Consider the following 17,253-nt stretch of genomic DNA (forward strand, 5'->3'; position numbering starts at 1 on the left):
ACATGCCTGAGCTATCTGCATAGTTACCTCCACATTCTACAAGGCTGCTGTAGTTATATAAATATATTTATATACCATTCTATTTAAATCTGCAAACACACACATTGTGTAAGCTACTAATATGCAGAAACCTATATATGTTTATATGCTGAGATATATAGGGATTCATAAGTACATTGTTTTATTTATTAATTTATTCATTAGATTTCTATTAGCCATGTCTATTTTGGTTAATTATCTGGGAGAATCTGGCCTCACAGAGCCCTGCCTCCCTCTTTCCATATTTCTGCTGCCAGGAGGTCCTGTGCCCCAAGGCCTGGGAATTTTTAGCTCCTTTCTGTAAACTAGAGAAAAGGTCAATCGCAGCCTGAATGAACCCATAAATATTAATACTGCCCCATTTCCTGGAATGTTCTTACAAGAAGAGTCATCTATACACTATCCTCCCTAATAATTTTTTTGTGTAAACAGGGGCAGTCCTACAACAGAACTGCCCCCCTTCTTGGGATGAGGAAAGAGGCGGTGCAGGGGAGAACTATATGGAATCCTGTTTCCACCCCAAGTTTAAATATAACTCAGAGTCAGTATAAAAGTGGCAGGTAACCACTCTGCCCCTATCTTACCCTACTTAAACTAACTAGATAGTAAGCTGAGCAAGTAGGCAATGAAATTTGGGCCCCATGACCCTATTTGTGTGTCTTTGTGTTATTATTGTTTAGTCCTTAAATTGCATCTGACTCTTGCGACCCCATGGACTGTAGCCTGCCAGGCTCCTCTGTTCATGGGATTAACCAGGCAAGAATACTGGAGTAGGTAACTATTCCCTTCTCCAGGGGATCTTCCTGGCCCAGGGATTGAACCTAGGTCTTCTACATCGCAGGCGAATTCTTAACTGCTGACTCAACAGGGAAGCCCTTTGGGTGTCTTTTGTGCTGTGCTGTGCTTAGTCACTCAGTCTTGTCCGACACTTTGTGACCCCATGGACTATAAGCCCACCAGGCTCCTCTGTCCATGGGGATTCTCCAGGCAAGAATACTGGAGTGGGTTGCCATGCCCTCCTCCAGGGGAGCTTCCCAACCCAGGAATTGAACTGGGGTACATTAACACCTAAGGAGCCTTTAAAAAATACTGATGCCTGGGCCCCACTCCACACCAGCTGAATATATACATCAGGGAGTAGGCATTGCTACTGCTTAAAAGTCCCCCCAGATGATTTTGATCCACAGAGTTGGTTGAGAGCCACTTATTTACACTGATCTGGTTCAGTATAAACCAGAGACATATCCCAGGAATTGGGGACCGATAGACAAACAGAGTGATTCTAGCCAAAAACGAACAAACTAACAAAAAAAACAAAGGTTGCTTTCACAGAGCATTATGTGTTAATATCAGATCATGTAGAAACAGCCAAGAAACTGGGTTGGGAGTGGGGGGATTGGTGTCTTTTAGGAACCTCACATTTGGGAACCCATTCCCAGAGTAGTTACAAGGAAAACTGGGGCATGTGTGCGCACGTGCACATGCGCGCACACACACTCATCCACGCAGATTTACACACCATGTGACTGCAAGCAACTTAAAACAAAAAAATTTTAATTGAATTTCGGGGCCTGGGGAAGATCTGAACCTATAATTATTTCTTAGCAAACTGCTGAACACAGGGTTTCTCTCCTCTGGGACGAGATGAGACGGGTAGCATAATGAACCCTCTTTAATTAAAAAATAAAATGTTTAAGGATAATCATATTCTTCCAAGCTACATTATTTTTTTTAAAGGAAAGGAAGGAGGATGAGAAAATGCCCATTTTCAAATGCCCAGTGTTAGGCTGCCACAGATGGCCTCATTTCTCACTCAACCCTCTAGATTCAAAGTTAGGTCCTCAAGGGAGAACTCGAGTCTGCATTATTCCCAGGAGGAAGCTAACTTCTTCATCCCAGCTTTATTCCCAATTCTCTTAAAATCAACAGGCAGATTCAATGCCAAATTGATTCTAGCCAAGGAGAGCTGCAGGAGGGGAGCAGAAGTTGAGACACCAAAACAGAGACTCTTTGCCCAACAGCCCTCTGACCTAATTTGATGCGATTCTCCAGGAAAGAAGTGCACTTTTCCAGACTTATGGAAAAGGGGGTGGGGGAGGGTTGGGGGAGGTGCTAAGAAGGAGAGGGTGGGACAAATGGAGAGAGTAGCGTGGAAATATATACACTAACATGCGTAAAATAGACAGTACGGACAGTGGGAATTTCTGTATGACTCAAGGAAACTCAAACCAGGGCTCTGTGACAACCTAGAGGGGTGGGATAGGGTGGGAGGTGGGAGGGAGGCTCAAGAGAGAGGGTACATATGTACACCTATGGCTGATCCAAATTGATGTATGGCAGAAACCAACACAATATTGCAATTACCCTTCAATCTGTTGCTAGTTGCTAAGTCGTCTGACTCTTTGCAACCCCATGGACTGCAGCACACCAGGCTTCCTTGTCCTTCACCATCTCCTGGAGTTTGCTCAAACTTATGTCCTCTGAGTCGGTGATGCCATCCAACCATCTCATCCTCTGTTGTCCCCTTCTCTTCCGGCCTTCAATCTTTCCCAGAATCCTTCAATTAAAAATAAATGAATTAATTAATTTAAAAAAAGAAGTGCACTGTTGATGTTTTCCACCATAGAGTTCTTCTGCAGTTCCTTAGGAGAGAGATATTTGGAATGTGGATATACAGGCAGAGGCGGGGAAATAGCAGATCCTGGGACTATGGAAGGGGCTGAGGGAAAGGCGGAGGAAGGCGCATGCTCTAATTAACAGAAAATGCTTCTCTTCAGAAAAGGGAACAAAACAAAGATGTCCATAGAACTAGACGCCTGAGTTCTACCTCTCAATTGGATCTGAGTTTATTGGTGGCCTTGGGGTACAGTCAGTGATCAACCACCAGGATAAATATGAGACATCCAACTCAGGATGTTGTTTTTTAATTTTGTTATTTTCATTTTCTTTGAATCCTATTTTCTCTTCTACTACTTCTGGGTCCAACACTCCTAATGCTATAGTTTCTGCATTTAATGGAGATCTCTTTATTCGAGGTAATAAGTAATACACTGGAAAAACTAAATGAAAATTCTATTTTTCCAGAACTTTTCCTACCCCTTTTCCCTGAAGAAAAAGTAAAGGTATAAGGTTCAGATAGAAAAGAATCCATCTGCCAATGCAGGAGATGTGCCAATGCAGGTGGAGAAGATCCCCTGGAGAAGGGAATGCAATCCACTCTAGTATTTTTGCCAAAGAATCCTATGAACAGGGGAGCCTGGTGGGCTACAGTCCATGGGGTTGCAAAAAGTTGGACACGACTGAGAGACTAAGCACAACACACACGGTACATAAAACAGCTTAAACCTATTACTGTTGCTGATTTCACATCAAAAATGACTGGTGACGGGATGTGTCTGTACTTCCAAGTGCAGCAGGTACAGTGGCTACTTGTGCAGCTTCTTTAAGCACTTAAAATACATTACAGCCCTTTTCCTAGGCAGTGCAAACTTAGGTTCTCATAGCTAAAACGGAAACATCCACACCTCAAACTACATGTAGACACACACACACTGCTGCACCAGAAACATTCACGCCGTGGCTGAACGAAGTGCTAAAGAGCCTGGAAAGCTACCAGTGGGGAGGGACCTCTCTGTCAACAGCCTAGAGAGCTTTGCCCTGGCCAGGTCTGCACCTGCCCAGGGAGAATTTTGGTAATTTTAATAAAACCAAATTAAATCCTAAAGTAAGACCAGTTGGTGATTCAGTAGAAATGGCCCCAGACCATTATGGAGTGACTATAAAATAAAAATTATAGATGGATAAGAATAGGAGCAAAGCAAATAAAATCATGTTAATGGAAGAGAGAGGGACCACGGCAGAGAGGAGGAAAAACTGCCAAGTGTGGAGACGGGAGCTGTTGACAGGATTCTCCAGGTGAAAAAGCTTTTGAGATGCGGGCCTGAAAAGGACAGAGAAGAGAATTGGCACTGAGCTTGGGATTTGTCCATTCGAGAGGAAAGGCTGGGCGGGGGTGAGGGGGAAGGCTTGAGGGAAAAAGCCTCCCAACCAAGCATGGAAGGGGCAGACGCGTGAGGTGCTGGAGAAGGTGGAGGGTTGTGGGGCGGGGAGGGGAGAAGGCCGCTGAGATCCCGGCTCTCAAGGACGTTCTCTTTACATCAGGGGGACAAGTTTGGCTATAAGACACTCTTCTGGGTACTTGCTGTGCATGTTTTACTCTGTTCTCATGACATCTTGTGAGAAATAGTCTATTATTCAATTCAGATTTAGAAAGTGAAGTTCAAAGGGTTATGTAACTTGCCCAAGGTCCAAAAGCTAGAATGATCAAATCTAGGATTTGAACCCAGGCTGAAGCCCACTTCACCATACTCTTTCTAATGCTTGACAGAGACTGACTATAATGTCGGTGTTTCCCAGAGAGATGTGGGTCTGGAAGGATGCTCAGCATTAGGCCATCCAACCGACTGCTGCTTATGCTAAATCCTGCCCTCCTCCCTGGACTCCTTCCCTCACCTGAGAACTTCCGTGGGCAGGGCCTCTCTGGCTGAGGTTGGCTTCTCTCTCCCCACCCCCACCCCTTCACAAGAAGAAGACATCAAAGATCGCAGCAGGGCCATAAAGAGAGGGAGGGTGTTAGAAGGGAGCCACCCTGGACTCATAAACTGGGCGGGGGTGGGGGTGGAGACCCACCCATTTGTCAGGGACACTGCATCTCACTTTCCCCAAAAACTGAGATGTCAGCTTTTGCTTGAGGGCAGGGCACTTAAGTGCAGATGGCTGCAGCGAGAGGCGGGGTGGGAATAGGGGTGATGACTGGAGTCATTCTGACATGGAAACGGTGCCACCTCTCCACCCGACCTTGTGAGGCCAAGACACTTGGGGGGGTGTCATTTGAGACCTGAGTTGCAGTTTCAGTTCCACTGCCCCGTGGCTGTGAGGAACTTCTTTCTGTCTCCTCAGTCTCTTTACCTTGTTCTGGGGTTGATCTTCGCTGGCACCCTCCTTTACCTTGCTGAGAAGTTCACTGGAGACCACACAGTGGAGGCAACCTACAGAGCACAGCTGAGTTCCCTGGGCCACAACCAGGCTGCACACGTTGAAGGACAGCTAGAGACCCCAAGAGTATCAGTGGTCTCCCGGTCACCACCTCCTTCTACCATCACAGTCAACCAGAACCTCCAAACTCTTGTTGGGTGGTGTCTGAAACTGCAAGTCATGCAAATTCAGTAAAAAAAAAAAAAAAAAAATGCCTGTGTTCTTAGAGCTAAGTGCAGTCTCCTCCGTTAGCCTAGGAGCATCTCAAGGACAGAAATCAAGTCTTGTTCCCAGATAATTCTTCCACTAAATAGAGAGCTCTGCACACAACGGGGGCTCTTGAAATGCAGTCAGCAACATCCACATGGATCAAGAAGTCCATGTTCTCCTAGGCAAACTGGAGAATCACAATTAAAATTCTCCCTTCCTCCCAATCACATTCACCATAGAACTGCTTTTTTTTTCTGAATCACCGTAATTATCAACAAGCTTTTATTAAATATGGTGCTGTGCTTGTTGCTTGACATGACAGATATCACAGGTCCTGCCACCAGGAGACGTGATATAGACCTAAAAATATACAGAGTGTTGGGAGAGCTTGAGTTCTGGGTTGCAAACGCCTGGGTTCAAAGCTCAGCTCTGCCTCTTTTCAGCCATGAAACACTGGACAAGTTCTGTAACTACTGTGTACCTCTTTCCTCATCTTTGAACAGAGAAGACAAAAGGCCCTACCACACAGGGTTGATGTGGTGAGTAAATTAGATGATGCGCACAGAGCACTTAGGATAGTATCTGACACATAGCAAGCACTCAACAAGGTAACCATGGGAACCAGTTTCTGAGCAGAAAAGTGGCCTGATTAGGGCCGTGTTTTAGGAAGACAAATCTTGCAGCAGAGTCTAGGATTGTTACAAGGGAGAAAATTGAAGGAGAGGAGGTTTTTTGTTTGCTTTTTACAACAGATAAAGCTTTTACAGCAGATAAAGCAAAAAGGCAAGGACAGCCTGAATCAGAGCAGAAGGAAACAACAGCTCCTCTTACTCTCGGAGCCTTGACCTCCCAGAGAGACCAGGAGCAACCACTATTATTCAAAAGCTGATGTGAGAAGAAAAGGCCAAGGAAGTTGGTGAAGAAAAGTATGAAACCTGAAAAGTATGAGTTCTGTTTATAAACTCATGAATCGATGTTACACTGGAAGTTTCTAGACAGCTTTCCAAATCACATATAGCTATATAGATGCAGATATAGATACATTGATAAGTAACCCCTACCCCAACTCCCACTAACACAGAACTAGTTAGGATGGTAGCAAAAGAGATTATATTAGGCCTAAGATCTGGGTTCGATCCCCTGGAGAAGGGAATGGCTACCCACTCCAGTATTCTTGTTTGGAGAATCCCACAGACAGAGGAGCCTGGCAGGCTACAGTCCGTAGGGTCGCAAACAGTTGGATATGACTGAGCGACTAACACTTTCACCTTCAGTTCAGTTCAGTCGCTCAGTCGTGTCCGACTCTTTGCAACCCCATGAATCGCAGCACGCCAGGCCTCCCTGTCCATCACCAACTCCCGGAGTTCACCCAGACTCACGTCCATCGAGTCAGTGATGCCATCCAGCCATCTCATCCTCTGTCGTCCCCTTCTCCTCCTGCCCCCAATCCCTCCCAGCATCAGAGTCTTTTCCAAGGAGTCAACTCTTCAAGTGAGGTGGCCAAAGTACTGGAGTTTCAGCTTTAGCATCATTACTTCCAAAGAAATCCCAGGGCTGATCTCCTTCAGAATGGACTGGTTGGATCTCCTTGCAGTCCAAGGGACTCTCAAGAGTCTTCTCCAACACCACAGTTCAAAAGCATCAATTCTTCGGCGCTCAGCTTTCTTCACAGTCTAACTGTCGCATCCATACATGACCACTGGAAAAACCATAGCCTTGACTAGACAGACCTTTGTTGGCAAAGTAATGTCTCTGCTTCTGAATATGCTATCTAGTTTGGTCATAACTTTCCTTCCAAGGAGTAAGCGTCTTTTAATTTCATGGCTGCACTTAACATCTGCAGTGATTTTGGAGCCCAAAAAAATAAAGTCTGACACTGTTTCCCCATCTATTTCCTATGAAGTGATGGGACCAGATGCCATGATCTTAGTTTTCTGAATGTTGAGTTTTAAGTAAACTTTTTCACTCTCCTCTTTCACTTTCATCAAGAGGCTTTTTAGTTGCTCTTCACTTTCTGCAATAAGGATGGTGGCATCTGCATATCTGAGGTTATTGATATTTCTCCCGGCAATCTTGATTACAGCTCGTGCTTCTTCCAGCCCAGCGTTTCTCATGATGTACTCTGCATAGAAGTTAAATAAGCAGGGTGACAATATACAGCCTTGACATACTCCTTTCCCTATTTGGAACCAGTCTGTTGTTCCATGTCCAGTTCTAACTTTAAGATAAAATAAATGACAGACATGGAATAGTTCAGTGGGCTTCTGCTGCTCTGCTATCTTTGAGCACCAGTCATCTAGCCACATGTTGACAGTACGGCCCACAGGTGGGGTCCTGGAGAGAGTAGCCTCTGGAGTTTCTTTCTAAACCAGACTGCTTAGAACACTCAATATTTCATCAACAAAATATTATCAGGTTGGCATATCTTTCCCAGGTTTCTTAATATTTTCTTATCCTTGCAGTTAGATTTAGGTTTTTTTAGACCTCATTTCTATTTTTTTTTAGATCATGCTGTGTGGCATGTGGGACCTTATTTCCTCAATCAGGAACTGACCCCATGCCCCCTGCACTAGGAGTATAGCATCTTAATCACTGGACCACCAGGGAAATCCCCTCTACCTCATTTCTTTTGGGGCCCATGCCAAGACCATCTTATCCTTAACCATTCATAAGACTTCATAGGAAAATCTGTATTCCCCACCCTGAGAATTCTTCCGAAAGGACTCTCTCCTTTCTTTCCTTGTTGGACACAGATTTTCAGCCCCCTCATAATGGCCACTAGACTTTAGTCAGATGCCGCATGTGTCTCTGTGTCGCTAACGAGTTCTATACCCTTGAGGAAATCACATTAACTGCTCTGTACCTTGGTTTCCTCCTCTGTCAAATGTTAGAATTCCGTTACACAAAGCTATTGTATGATTATAAATGAAAGCACTTTGAAACTGTAAAATGCTATTAATATTTAAATGTTTGTTATTTTTACTACAATATTTACCCATTACAAGAAAGAAAAAAGAGGGAGCTGGCAGGGACTCTGACCCCAACCCTATTTTTTCAGTTGTGACCCACAGACTCAGCTGCTCCACAGCATGTGGAATCTTCCCAGAGCAGAGATTGAACCCGTGTCCCCTGCATTGGCACGCGAGTTCTTAATCACTGCACCACCAAGGAGGGCCTCCTATTTTTTTTTAATTAAGTTTTATTTTTGGTTGTGCTGGGTGTTTGTTCCTGGGCAGGCTTTTCTCTAGGTGCAGTGAGCGTGCCCTACGCTCTAGCTGCAGTGTGAGGGTTTCTCATTGGTATGGCTTCCCTTGGGGAGCACAGCCTCTAGAGCGCAGAATCCAGTAGTTGAGGCACATGGGCTTCAGTAGTTGAGGCTCTCAGGCTCTAGAGCACAGGCTCTATAGTTGTGGTGCGTGGGTTTAGATGCTGCATGGTATGTGGGATCTTCCCAGATCAGGAATCAAACCCGTGTCTCCTGCATTGGCATGCAGATTCTTTACCACTGAGCCACCAGGGAAGCCCACCAACCTTATTATTATTATTTTTTTTAATTTATTTTGGCTGTGCTGGGTCTTCGTTGCTGTGTGGGCTTTTGTCCAGCTGCCTTGATAGGTGGCTTCTCTCTAGTTGGAGTGTGTAGGCTTCCCATTGCAGTGGCTTCTCTTGTGGGGGCGCACAGGCCCGTGCTGGCTTCAGCAGCTGCAGCTCCCAGGCTCTGGAGCACGGGCCCAGTAATTGTGTCACATGGGCTTAGTTGTTCTGAGTCACGTAGGATTTTCCCGGATCAGGGATCAAACCTCTTGCATTGGCAGGTATATTCTTTACCACTGAGCCAGGGAAGCCCCATCCCAACCCTCTTTTGACTTGCACATTTTGTCATTTTTCTAAATCAAACTGCCTTTTTTCAATCCTCAGAAAACTGGAACACTGATGTTTTCCAAGAGGGTAACACCTATGCGACTGGTAGACTGGGCTAAAGCAAGTATTGTGTCATCTAAGAACAGAGATTTAGGGATCTTTTGTGCACCAGTATGTTTAGAGGATCACAGGGCTTCCCTGGTGGCTCAGTGGTAAAGAATCTGCCTGCCAATGCAGGAGTCGTAGGTTTGATCCCTGGGTCAGGAAGACCCCCTGGAGTAGAGCATGGCAACCTACTCCAGTATTCTTACCTGGAGAACCCCATGGACAGAGGAGCCTGGTGGGCTACTGTCCATGGGGTCGCACAGAGTGGGACACCACCAAATGACTGACCACCACCACACGCATCTGTATGTGAGGTCCTGCCATTGTCACTTCCTAGTTGGTCTGAGAGGACTATTAGCCTCCACACTCTGTGCAGGAGGCTGGGACAGGAGCTATATCTGGGATTTGAGGGAGTGTAAACTCTGCCCCAGGATGTGCAAATGAGGCCTAGAGGGAGTAGATCAGAGAACCGGGCGCCATGCTTTCTCCCCCAGTTGTAGTTACAGTAGGATTGGCAGATGTGGGCTAAGGAGAGAGGAGGAAGGAGTAGAGCCTCCAGGAGCCCTCAGGGCAGTGCCTGTGTTGAACTACCTGTGTTTAGAGTCAGGCTGATGGTTGTCTGGCTTCTCCAAGGAGGAAACAATAATAACCCTGATCATCTTCAACATCAGAAAATGATCATTAGTGTCCAGCTCCTTTTCTCCCTTCCTCAAGAGTAAGGGTCCAAGCTGCTCCCATTTTGTAGACAGAAAACTGACTCATTATGAGCTGGGGAGAGGTACCAGGTTTGGAGAAAAGTTTCAGGTGTTTCTAGTTGTTATTTTGTCCAGAGGCACAGGTTTAGCCCCATAAAGATCCCTATCCAGCCAGGGTGGATGCCTGTCTGAATTTTGGCAATGGCAACAATGGGAGGAGGCGGAGCAGCACGTGGGCCCTGTCATGAGAGGGCACAGGGCAGAGTGCAGCAGCTCGGCATCCCCAAGGGGGTGACACTCGGTGGACTGGAAACTTCTCCTGTTTGGAAAGCTTCAAGACTCTGCATTCCCAGCGACTTCTCTCTCCACAATTTTCTTGCAACCAATGACAAAGTACCAAGTCTTTCCTCTTGGTAAGGAGTTTCATGAAATCTAAAGGAAAGAAAGAAGGAACCTCAGGACAGGACACTTCTCCCCCAAATTAGGGAGAGGGACAGAAGGGAAGCACCTAATTCAAAGCAAGCCTGTTTACCAGCTGCCAGCCCAGACACACCCCCAACAAAATGCCATGGAGAACGATGTCGTGACTCATGGCTTGGCAAGTACCAGGATCATGCCCCGGGCTCCCAGATACCACACTGGCTCCTCCAGGTCGCTCTGGCTGGATCTCCTCCTCCTCCTTTTCCCCAGAAGCATTCCTCATCTTGCCCTCTCTTCCCAGCCCCTCCTCTCCTCAAATCATTCTCTGCAGTGAGAGGTGGGGGTGGACAAGCAGAGGTAGAACTGGGATTCGAGTTAGGGTTAATTTCAGGATCAGGATTAAGGATGGGATTAGGAATGGAGTTAGGGGCTTCCTTGGTGGCTCAGACGGTGAAAGAATCTGCCTGCAATGCAGGACACCTGGGTTCGATCCCTCAGTCGGGAAGATCCCCTGGAGAAGGGAATGGCTACCCACTCCAGTATTCTTGCTTGGAGAATCCCATAGACAGAGGAACCTGGTGGGCTACAGGCCATGGGGTTGCAAAGAGTCAGACATGACTCAGTGAGTAACACTAGGGATGGAGCTACTTTGAGACTGGGTTTAGTCAGCGGACTTTTGTCGGTAGAGACAACAAAACTCTACTAACTTATATGCATTAATGTCTTGGGGTAGCAGAGGGTTAGATGTCTTGGCCAGAGGTCCACGTTCTTTTTTCTTTCTTCTTTTTTTTTTGGCCGCACAGCATGCAGGATCTTAGTTCCCTGACTAGAGATAGAACCTGTGCCCCTGCATCGTAAGGGTGGAATCTGAACTGCTGGGCAGCTGGGGAAGTCTCAAGGTCTGCTTTCTTTGAGATCAGACTAGAAGAGTTAGAATCTGGTTTAGAAGGAAGGAAATGTCACACTTAAACAAAAATGTACTCAAGAATCACTTCCTAGGAATCTGAGCAAATGTTTCTGGGAATCAACTTCATCCCTAAGGATTGTAGGTACCATAAAACCACTACATCCGTTCTCCAGGCACTGGGCAATATTCTGTGACTTCACCTTGATCTCAAACTTACAACTTTCTAGTATACCCAAGAGTCTTTCTTGGATTTCTTCTCCTAATCCCCTCCTGCTGCTGCTGCTGCTGCTGCTGCTAAATCACTTTAGTCGTGTCCGACTCTGTGTGACCCCATAGATGGCAGCCCACCAGGCTCCTCTGTCCCTGGGATTCTCCAGGCAAGAATACTGGAATGGGTTGCCATTTCCTTCTCCAATGCATGCATGTATGCTAAGTCGCTTCAGTCATGTCCGACGCTGTGCGACCCTATGGACAGCAGCCCTCCAGGCTCCTCTGCCCACAAGATTCTCTAGGCAAGAATACTGGAGTGGGTTGCCATTTCCTTCTCCTGATCCCCTCCTAGTCTTATCCAAAGAATTGTTCCACTGTCCCATAGTCTCCAAAGCACCAGGGCCCTGACATTTGGGTACCTCGGGCACTGTCTTGGCAGTGAGGCACAAAGCATGCTGGGGCTTCCCAGACTGAGACATCTGTCAGCAACCTCAGGAGGCTCCCTTGGGCGAAGGACAAGACACATTGCAAGTTCTAAGCTCAGTTTTCAAAGACAGGAAGAAAATAAAGTAAAAAAACTAGTGGGCAGTAGCAGGGCACGGAACAGGAGGCTTCCCAGGGGCTCCTCCGGGAGAATTTGGTCCATAAACTGATGTGATGCACTGGGTTGGATCCCTAGAAACCTACACACATGAATGCACACCAGCACCTTTTTACATTGCTCAACTCAGAAAGATGAACTAGCAAGCAGCCCACCAGTGCTATGCAAGCAAAATCTCTTCCATTTCATAGGGGCCTGAATTTGTCTTCTTTCTCTCCAAACTCTCCTCCCACATCTGGCCCCTTAGGTGCTTGGAGATCCTCCCGCAGAGGGACGAGAGGCTTCGAGGCTGGCACAAACCCCACCTCAGCCCTGCCCTCCCCATGAGCAGCAGCAAGACGGTGATTAGCTGCTCTCCCCAAGGCTCCAAGGTAAGGGAATTTTTTTCTTTCAAACATGTCACATCTGGCACATCTGCTTTCCTAGCAATGATGCATCCCAAGGGGTATAATCAACAGTTGGGGCGGGGCTGGGAGGCAGGTCTGTACTGACAGAAGCCTGAGCCAGAGATGCCAAGAGCAAAACATAGGAACAGCCACTACCCCCACTCCCATTCTACCGCGGGGGCTGAAGATGAGTCCTATCCCTGCGCATCTTCCTGCCTTACAGCCAGGTGCCCTCCTCACAGGCCAGATCTAGTTTAGGGCACAGAGACCACGCATGGAGCACTTTGCTTTGGGAAATTATATAATCCTTTCTCTTGTCCACCCTTAAACTCTCCTATTGGAATAGAAAGGGAAGTGGAAGAGAACTGGGCATCCATCCCCCTGCCACAAGTTCAGAAGCCCTGGTAGTGGCTCCCCACTCTTCCTCCCCTACTCCTAGTAGCCACCTTCATCTCTTCTCTGCCCACCCTAACTCCTTGTTCTTTCCAAGCCCAATTCCTCACCACAGGGAAAATCTCCCTCCCCATCCTGGATGTAGTGTTTCAAGGGGCTACCTAAATGCCTCCTAGCAACAATTGGATGAAACACCATTAGCACTTTTATCCTTCTGCCCATTGGAACAGCCCTCTCCTCCACCTCCCACTTCCCTATGACTTCTTCACTTAAGACACTGCCTGTCAGCTTGGCAATCTGCTTCTTTCCCTGCAAATGTCTCCCCTTCTACCTTCAAGGTCATTTTTTTCTTTCTTCAAAGACACGGTCCTTTCCTTTCTTTCTGGTCCTAATCCACCTCTCCCAAACAGTCCCTTACAGTCTCTCCTGAAGGAAGTCCTCTGTCAGTAAGTCACCCATTTTGCTTCTAATGGTGTCTCTCCATCCTCCATCACTACCTAGACCTCACCCTCATCTTACTATGTCCGCGTGTTTGTCATTATCCTGGGTATCACAGTGTTCCCATCACACCTAGAGTCTCCCTCTTGTGCCCTGTATACGCCAATTTCTTGATGCAGTAAAGGAAGGTAACTGAGCAAGAGAAAGGCATAGGGTCTAATACCTACTCCGCTCGCACAAAAAGACGTAACCAACATATATACACGTACACACACGCATACACATACACGTACATACACCAAGTCATCCCAAAGATGACTGAGCTTGTCAGGTATAAATCATGTTTGGGTTTCAAATGCAACAGTAATTACATGGTATCTTAACTATCTGTGCAAACTGTCAGAGAAAATATATTGGCAATTCAGGGGAAAGAGGAGGAGAGGTTTGGAACATCCATTGAACACCACCCTCACCTTCTCTGAAGTCATCTGGAGATAGGACAGCACAGAATGGCAAAGACGTGCTGGGGCCAGTCCCAACGCTTTCAGAGCCTAATGATTTTTGGGGTGAGTTGTGCTGTCACAAGCTCCCAGGGAGGAGGGGACAATTCAAGATGAATTGTAGGCATCCCCAGTCTCTGGAGGTATTGCAAGCAGCAGCAGGAAGGATTTAGGCTAAATTTTCTGCAGACAGTCTGACAAAACAGTGGCCCCAGAAAGACTGAGTCCTTCCTCTGTGAGTTTGGGAATCATCTGAACCCTTGGCATCCAGGCAGAACTAGATCTAGATTATTCCAGAAGGGGAGTGATATTTAGAACATTCAATTTTATCTTTTTTAAAGGAATGAATTGGTTTAAACATCTATTTATTTATTTTGGGCTGTGATGGGTCCTCATAGCTACGCACGGGCTTTTCTTGAGTTGCCAAGTGGGGGCGACTCTTGGTTGCAGTGCGTGGGCTTCTCATTGCAGTGCTTTCCTATGTTGCAGAGCAGAGGCTCCAGACATGTGGGCTCAGTAGTTGTGGCTCACAGGCTCTAGAGCACAGGCTAGGTAGTTGTGGCGTACGGGCTTAGGTGCTCTGCAGCATGTGGGATCTTCCTGAATCAGGGATCGAACCTGTGTCTCCTGCATCAGCAGGCAGATTCTTCACCACTGAGCTACCAGGGAAGCCCCCTAGAGCACTCATTTTAAATGTAAAACATATTCATATATGTAGGAAGTCTCCATGTCTGAGATTAGGATTACATTACTTCTTCTTAGTTGTAGCTACAATTTGGGGCGCTCCTCCCCCAATTGTTTTCTCTGCGAACACTCCTCCCTGCCCCAGATTGACATTTGCTTGGGCTCCTCTTTTCCTAGAAGCACTGCTTACCTGTGTCCAGCCTACGTTTCATACCCATCTTCCTGCCAGTGGTCTTAGGGATAGCAGACTGATAAGTTTCAGAAGGAGAAAATGTATGTAGGGACAGTGCAGGGAGTGGGACGTGAGAGATGGGAACCAGACTGAGGAGGGAGAGATCAGACTGGGGGCAGGAGCGCAGGCCTAGGGTTGAAAAGCTCATTGCTGCAGGGCAGAGCCGGTGAGGAGGGCAGGCGGAGAATGAAAGAAGCAGATTTCTCGTGGCTCCTCTAGCCCACCTCTTGCCTTTGGACAGATTTCACACACACACAATTGGTTCCCCACCAACATCAAGCCAGGGAACTGTCATCTAAAGCTGAGAAAAGAATAGTGTATCAGGAGCTGGCTTATGAATATTTCTACTGTGTGTGTGTGTGTGTAGGTGTTCCGGTGACTTTGTGCGCAAGAGGAGAAGGAAGCTGCTTGGACAAAAGGCTGTCATATATGGCGGCAGAGGGCAGGGCCTTCTTCATCAGAGATGTAGGAAATGCAGATGGAATGTGTCTTCCCAGAATGATTCTGGATAGTCTATTTTTATATGTTCCCAGATCTTCTTGACCTAACCAACTAATAAAACAACACACATACACACACACACAAGTACATTGTATTATTACAAACTTGTATAAATAGTAACCCCCAATTCCCTAGTTGGCATCTGGATGAATCCCATTTGGTTCAACACCCCAACTGTTCCTCTAGGCCACAAGTTTCTCTGTCAAAGGAATAAGATCCTCTCCATTTTTCTCACCTGGGGACTTCAAGTTCACAAGCCCTATTTTAGTCTTGGTCTTACTATCAGTATCTCATTCCCCTAGAGTGGACATTTTAACTATCCTGTAAATGACCACTCGATTTAAGGAACAAAAGTAGTATGACAGTCACACGAGCCACAGAGATTCCGGACAGACCCTAACGGCCAGCACAGCTTTCACATTTCCCCGGCAGGGTTATTCATATGCTGCAGGCAGGCAACTAGAGAAGAGAGAAGGGATTGCTTTTTTAGTTTGTGGAAGACAGCTCTCCAACCCAGCCCATTCTCCAAATTCCTAGATTCCTAAAGATTCAGCATTCCTGAACTCCAAACACTGGAGTTTGCAGGGCTGAGATTTCCTGACCTGTCCCTGCAGAGCCGTGAAATTCAGTTATAAGGCAAACAAGGCCATGTTTGTCCCATAAAACCACCATGTGCGAGCTAATTAAATGACACCATAAAACAGAGAGATAAACGCAGGCGGCAGGGAGCTCGCCTAGAGATGAAGATAGGATCAGATGCGTGGCTGAGATAAAGACAGGCAGGAGAAGAGCTGTGAGTGAATATCCCCAACCCCAACCTCAAGATTCCTCAGGAGCTTCCAAGCACAAGTGAGGGACGAGGGAAAGGAGGGTTTGAAGATAGAGAAAAATTACACGAGGCCTAAACGGAAAGACGCTAGCAAAGGATGTAAAGTGGGCTACACAGATGTGGACCTCCCCATCCTGATACACTCATGGAGACTCTTACATATTATAGGTAAACGGATTTGCATATATACACGAAGTCATATGTAGAGATACAGATACACATAAGGAGTTTCATAAAAACACCTTCTACACAAGATAATTCTCCATTTCACCCCCAAAGTGAGTTAAGCATCTTCCACTGCAATGCAGGGATGTGTAAGTCATGACCACAGGAACTTCCTCCAGCCCTAAAACAGTCTTTGATTTTGTGATCTCTGAGCACACTGAGAAAGAACATTTTAAAGTGACATATGATCACTGCTTCCCCTAAATAGTAACCCATTGAGAATGTCACAGAAATGACGGGTACCTAGAGAAAATAAAACGTGAGTTTGTATCTGGTCACACAGCCTCGAGTTCTGCTGTTTGCAACAGTAGAATGGTTGAGGGCTATCACTGGGCAAGGTGCCTGTCCCAGAGGAATACCGTGGCAGGTGAGGTTCAGGAACTCACAGAATTCCAGAAATAAGCTTCAAATTTAGCTTCCTTCATAGATCTTCTTAGACAAGTACGAGTGAGTCTCAGGACCTTCCCCCTCCCTTCTTCCTTGCCTCACTGCTCCACCCAGGCTCACATCTCATCCAGAGAAATTCGACTAAAAGTTCAATTCCTCATGCCTGTGCCCTTTCCCAAAGATATTCCCATTAGAAGGAAAAATTGGAAGTGAGGGAGATACCAGATCAGTAAGACAAACTCAGGGATAAGGGCCTTCTATATACCAAGCACAACTGGAGAAGCAAAAATGAATGACCCCGAAGAAGTAAAATTGTCACTATTTGCAGATGACCTGATACTGTGTATTGTTGCTGTTCAGTTGCTAAGTCATGTCTGACACTTTGCAATGCTGTGGACTGCAGTACATAGGCTTTCCTGCCCTTCACTATCTCCCTGAGCCTGCTCAAACTCATGTCCATTGAGTCGGTGATGCCATCCAATCATCTCATCCTCTGTCACCCCTTTCTCCTGCCTTCAATCTTTCCCAGCATTAGAGTTTTTTCCAGTGAGTTGACAATTCGCATCAGGTGGCCCAAGTCTTGGAGCTTCAACTTC

The 17,253-nt window shown here is 46.5% G+C and overlaps 1 long non-coding RNA gene across 1 annotated transcript in view; it reads right to left on the minus strand.

The window, feature by feature from the left end:
• Positions 1-2,063: 2,063 nt before the first annotated feature.
• The window catches only part of LOC147371489 (uncharacterized), a 110,502-nt gene continuing 95,312 nt past the window's right edge, over positions 2,064-17,253 (minus strand). The window contains exon 4 of the long non-coding RNA XR_015163590.1: positions 2,064-2,596. This is a non-coding gene — a long non-coding RNA (uncharacterized LOC147371489). The remainder of the gene's footprint in view (positions 2,597-17,253) is intronic.

Source organism: Bos grunniens, chromosome 5 (assembly GCF_055505025.1).
Source record: "Bos grunniens cultivar Pamir isolate PY7600 chromosome 5, Bosgru_T2T1.0, whole genome shotgun sequence".
In the NCBI taxonomy this organism is placed as follows: domain Eukaryota; kingdom Metazoa; phylum Chordata; class Mammalia; order Artiodactyla; family Bovidae; genus Bos; species Bos grunniens.